Source organism: Rhipicephalus microplus, chromosome 6, assembly GCF_043290135.1.
Source record: "Rhipicephalus microplus isolate Deutch F79 chromosome 6, USDA_Rmic, whole genome shotgun sequence".
NCBI lineage: Eukaryota > Metazoa > Arthropoda > Arachnida > Ixodida > Ixodidae > Rhipicephalus > Rhipicephalus microplus.
In genome coordinates this window covers 149550183-149556182 of record NC_134705.1, presented here as the reverse complement: position 1 = coordinate 149556182, position 6000 = coordinate 149550183, and the positions used below count along the sequence as shown (strand labels likewise).

The 6000-nt window shown below is 41.2% G+C and overlaps 1 long non-coding RNA gene across 1 annotated transcript; it reads right to left on the bottom strand.

The window, feature by feature from the left end:
- Nucleotides 1-2777: 2777 nt before the first annotated feature.
- Nucleotides 2778-4160, bottom strand: LOC142764999 (uncharacterized). The gene is made up of 2 exons (XR_012884004.1): nt 4071-4160; nt 2778-2926 (listed from the first exon to the last, which is right to left on the bottom strand). It is a non-coding gene; the product is annotated as an uncharacterized LOC142764999 (long non-coding RNA).
- Between the last annotated feature and the right edge of the window lie 1840 nt (nt 4161-6000).

Genomic DNA, 6000 nt, shown 5'->3' with positions numbered 1-6000 from the left:
TGTGTTATTTTTACAAAAACGAGGCACTTAGGTAATATTGTGACTATATAGTAATAAAAACACAGAACTGAACTGAAACACACAATGTATTTTTAACATGAAGCTGATCGTGACGAAGGAATGACACTCTGTAAGCATATCAATTACGTATAGCTCCTCATATGAAAATTTTTGGGAGCTAAGTGCCAATAATACTTAACGTAGTGTTGTCTATGTAGTACCATAGAAAAAAATGTGGCACTTCTGACAACTGCGGGAATTTCAGAAGTGATTCAACCTTGTGTTCTGTAAAAGAGAGAGACAGAAAGGATGGAGAGAGGCAGGAAGATTAACCAAGCTACGATCGGTTGGCTACTCTGCCTATAGAGTCGGGAAAAGAGAGAACAGTAGAAGAAAAAAAACTAGAGATAAAAAAGACAAGAAATTGATCAGTTGGAACACACACAGCACAATGTCGCACTGGTAGTTCATAGACGCCCAGGAAGTGCAGTCGGCTTACGGTAGCTCAGTAAGAGTTTTGTGGTCTTGTGCATGTCACAAACCAAGGACCAAAGTCCCAGGATATTATTTTCAGAGAGCGGCCTTGCATTAAGATGATCTAGTTTGGTTCTCAGAACACGTCGTTGAGTGTTACACGATAAGCAGTGGCATAAAATGCCTATGAGATGAGAGTACGCATTCGTAAATGTTCTCCCATCAACGTGTGACACATTAAATATTGATCTCGAAGTGAGAGCCCGGATGGCAAGCGAAGTCGTAGGTTAGGGTCAGTATATAGAATTTGCGCGGGAACTCTAGAAACCACTGCACATTTCATTGTAAAAGTGTGAAATCGCGAGCAAGTGATTGCAGTTACCATGTGGCGTCCGTTAGAGGGAGTGCCATGGAATTGCACAGGTCTTTTTCATCAGCCGATCGTGCAGCTTCGCCGTCGCGGTTACTATCCGCCACTCTACAATGGCTTGGCAGTTACTGAAATAATATTATGTTTTGTCCGTTCTCGAGGACTTGATGATAACCTTGTCTTGTTTAATACACAAGCTGCTCATGTAGTCTGCGCCATAAGGCAAACTGCAGCGCTGTGCTGCTACCACATTCCAACAATTGATGCGGACAATTTCGTCGTATCTAACAACGGCCGTCCTATTCAGTAACCGTGCACAACGCAGTTGCATAATCTGTGACTTTCGAACGCCATACAGTGGGCTGAAATGGTTCATCGTGCCATTGGCACCACAAGCCCCTCTCTGAAGCAGAAAATTTATTACGAGGCTTTTATGGTCCTCTGTACTATTTCAGCAATAGTGGCGTTTCCGTTAAACCTGAAAAGGCCACGAAAGGTCCTTCTTTCGCTGAATCTAAAGAAGAGCACAATGCACGCCAAATGCTGAGATTTTGTGTTTGTTATCATGCGAGGTCGTGAAACGTTTTTTTGTTTTTAAAGATTCGCTAGCATACACAATGGCTCCTCGAGAATGACGTGACCTTTATTAGGCCCCATCAATATCGCACGTTTTGCGCTGGCTTCAGTCACGCCTACACGTCCACAGACCTTTCATTATTATTAAGCCGATGCCAACAGACAAATGCTTTCTGCTGATGGTTACATTTATCAGAGAGGTGGTTTCGTGCGAATTCATGCCACGGCTGGACACGTCCTCTCGCTATCTGTGGTAGTTTCACATTTGTTTTATGTTATGATTATTTGGACATCTAAAAAGATATCTGTTCGTCTTGTGGTCGTGGTGTACACAATTCTAGCTTTGCCTGCGTGTATATCACTACCGTATCATCATTGATGAGCGACTGTTTGGCAGCTAGCAAATCTCAAGGATAATCCTGGTTATCCGGGCATGCGGTTACAGAAAATTAATCTTACCGATTCGGAAAGCCGATACCTGATTGACAGTGCCCGCGTTTATTACTATTCAGTTCAGCATGCTTCAAATTACGTTGACGGACATTCTTGCTTTCATTCCATTAGAGCGTTTTTAAACATAGTTCAATAGTAGCGCGAGAACTCAGAGCCACAGTGCCTCCATAAATATCCTATTTTTTGAAAGTGTACCACTAATCCGAAAGTATCCGCTGTCAGTAACTATCCGGAAGCGGCATCAGTCCTTTTGCAGCAGACGTATGACAATACTGCCAATCTTATTCTTTATGACTCAACAGGTATGCGTTGTGTTCACTCGGATCAATAATCTTTATTTGATGTGGACGCAGGAAGGAGTTCTTTGTATTCTATATCATCCTAATGTAAAAACTCAGATATATACCTGTTGACTCTATACCTTTTACATCCTGGAAGTGTCTTCGCGTATTTTCTTAAAAGTATAACTGTGTATGTAAAAGCCTATTGTGCGTATATTCACAATAATGGAAGCCTTCAATGTTGCTTTCGCAGTGTGTCTTTGGCCCACAACTCTTGAGTTTTTATTTGGAAAAAATCGCGCATATAACAATAAACAAAAACAATATCATATTGTAGCTGCATTCATGGCAATATTTTTTTTTGTGGCGTACCTAATATGTGCTGATATACAATGATTATTACAGCACATGGACTGTACGAGTATTAAATAAACGTTGAACGCACCTTTGTTATGCAGCTACGTTTTAAATCACTTACCTGAACGGCAAAACCATATCAAAAGAGAAATCTCCGTTGTGATTTATGTGTTTGTTCACGCATAGGCCTTGTATGCTGCTAGATTAGATGACTTAAATCACCCATGCATGTAATAAATTAAAACAGCTTTCTGAAAAAATACATGCAATAATTCAAAAATTGTTTATTTTCGTCTTGTAAACTTAAAGTACACTTCGTGGAACTTTGCTTTAGGCTGCTTTAGTGAACTTGGATGATTAGTTTGCAGGGGCGCTTCGTTTGTTTGAGGAAGAGTGCCTTCGCAACTGCGTAAACCTGTTTGAAAAGATGGGATTTATAGAACGTACTGAAACAAACTAAAACGGGATTTCTTACCTGTCAAAGGGCTTTCAAAATCCCCTAAACATTTTCAATTCTAGGCGGAAAGGTCATGGCGTTATTAGCTGATCGAAATTCATTCAGCTATGCTGAATTTAAGCACACTACGAGAACGAAATTTTGATAAAATATTGTGCTAAATGCAATAAACAACAATACGCTCGCATAATGAACAAGAGCGTTCACTGGACAAGCAGTCACGCTACAGGATTCGGATGTTTTAAACGTCAACGTATCTGTGCGTAACTTGAAAAGAACTTTCATTGCCGGTTTTATTGCCATTCTCTTTATCCGCTTCAGAACGTGTAGGCCTCGGCGACCACTAGATATGACTCTGTGCATCGACACAAGTGAAAGGTTCTTCATACATAGTTATAAAATTATATAAAAGTTATAAAATTCCATTGTATCAATAATCATTTAAAAAACGACCACTCAAAATACGTTCACTATCTATAATTTTCTTTGCTAAATTCTCGATTATGTCTAGACCTGCGAAATGTTCCGACGATTACTGAGTAAGTGCCCTTCGCATAGCCTTTGCTGACGCATCGTACAAAAAAAAAGGATCTTCCTTATCTCCAACCAATAAAAATTTATTCACAATTTCATGCAGGAACAGGTGCGCTGATTAAAGTTATCCATATTTGAAGCATATTGAAAGAGTAGTTACGGCTGCAACGTACCCGGTTTGATGCCCATACAAATACACTAAACACTGGCTGCCACATCTTTAAGTTCCTATGAGAACAGTATACAGTATCTGCACCACATTATAAATTTTCGTTCTAAAAAGAGTAGGCTTTTGGTCCCCAGCAGATATATATAGTCGGCTCAAACTTCAGTGTTGAGCCATTACCTAAATTTCTGTATTCTGCTCTTGCCAGTACCCTCCGATTTCTGTATATGCATGGAGTGGCACACGGCACACCAAAGTACTTCGCAGTTGTGGTTTCCCTTTTAACGATATAGCATAACTGCCCGGTGTAGAAGGCTGTTCTCTTTCCCAGAACCTAGGCCACGCACTTACGCCAGTTATCAAACTGTTTTCCACTTCTGCATATTGAATCGCTATACTTACACTGCACTAAAGGTTTTTCCTGTATATCTTGAGAAGGTGGCTTTGTCCGCGTAAACCATCAGTTGGCCTCCTGCTGATTGCAACCTAAACCTGCGTAAAGTTTCGTTTTCAATAACAGCCAGGTGGAGGATTTCGACGTAAATATCAACCAACACCGGGTAGAGTGGACAGTCATGTGGCACAAAACCCCTGATACTGACACAAATCTCCAACCTCAGATTCGTTGTGGGTCTCTTAGAGCAAATTATATATATGTCTATCCCGTCAATGATTGCGCGAGTGAAATTTGCGCGCTCGAAATCGAAAAAAAACATCTTACGTGATAGCCAGCAAAAAATATTTCATGGTGAAGCAACAACTTTGTGTTTATTGTGAGCATATTCCAGCACACACCTAATTTGGCTTGTATAAAAACGGTGACCTTCCATGAATACCGCAGTTTTGATCGAGGCCTATAACATCTTGAATTGTGCACCGATCCTGGTCTGCCAACAATTCAATAAATATTTTGCAGTAGCTGCTTACAAAAAAACTTTAACCTCAAAAAGCTTACCACCACCATTCCATCGTTCTTTTACCATACTTGATTCAAAAACAGACGAAGCAGAAAAGTTGATTCAATTTCTATCCTACTAGCTAGCATCTTTAACTAATAAATACTCCACGTGTCTCTTGTTCTCCAAGATACTAACCGCAGACTACAAGCGTCCGTGACGTTTGGCGAAAGGCACGTTGCACCACACATGCCGAAACCCAAACCATTTCCGACTCAGACCATGCTTTATTGTTCCCCGTGGTGCGTTTACGTTATGTCACTCGAGACCCAGGTTACTTTTCTATTTTGTGTAGTTGTGCCACTCAACTTTTTCAGGTTATTCTGCCTAGGAAAAAGAAAAGCGTCTTCTGCTACGCGGTGGTGCGAGCAAATGGGAACTATTTGGCTCTTGCACTATGCCACAGGACAGAAGAACCGAAATGGCTGAAGCAGTCTCAGTTTGTAACTTACACCTTGACCAAAATCTTGAGGCCCAAGGCAACCTTATCGCACAAGGGGAGGTCTAAACCAAAACGTATAACGCGGATGCTGGTTTTTGAGATATTAGAAAGATCTAAATCGTATATTTGTACCTGGACAAAGTAAAGAAGGACAAAAAAAGGCTTTTGCGCTGCAATTTCAGACTAAGGCATATGTGGCAACTAGACCCAAAGGATGTTTTGTTTGACAAGCCAGAACCAACGCCAGCAGGAAACGCGAGCTGTGTATTCACGAGCACTGCGAGTTATTTTCGGTGCCCAAATCTAAAACTAGTGTTTCGCTGAAGTAACAATATGCGCTTCCAAATTACTCTTTATAACAGGATGCGGCCACCCATGGTCGTGCGCATGTCTGTTGAGGGGGAGACGTGTATGTATTAAGCTGTCATCACCGTTTTCATTCAAGCTGTACACCACACGAAACTCACTTTGCTTGAATGATGATTGATTTATTTCTGGGGTTTAACGTCCCAAAACCACCATATGAATATGAAAGACGCCGTAGTGGACGGATCCGAAAATTTCGACCACCTGGGGTTCTTTAACGTGCACCGAGATCTGAATACACGGGCTTAGAACATTTCCGCCTCCATCGGAAATGCAGCCTCACAGCCGGGATTCAATCTCGCGACCTGCGGGTCAGCAGCCGAGTATCTTAGCCACTATATGTTCATATGTATATGTTCAGGCATTCCTTTACAGTACTCTTATGCATTCCTTTACAGTTTTAATTCAGCGACATAATGTTGTCTGATTTATTTTATACTATAATGTACACTCGCCTATCCCTGCCACTTTGAACGGGGTCGTGGTTCCAGTCAAGCCCGTGAAGAGGCTTTTTGACCCCAGCCCTCAGCATCACAAATGATGGTATGTTGGAATAAATAAAGTTCAA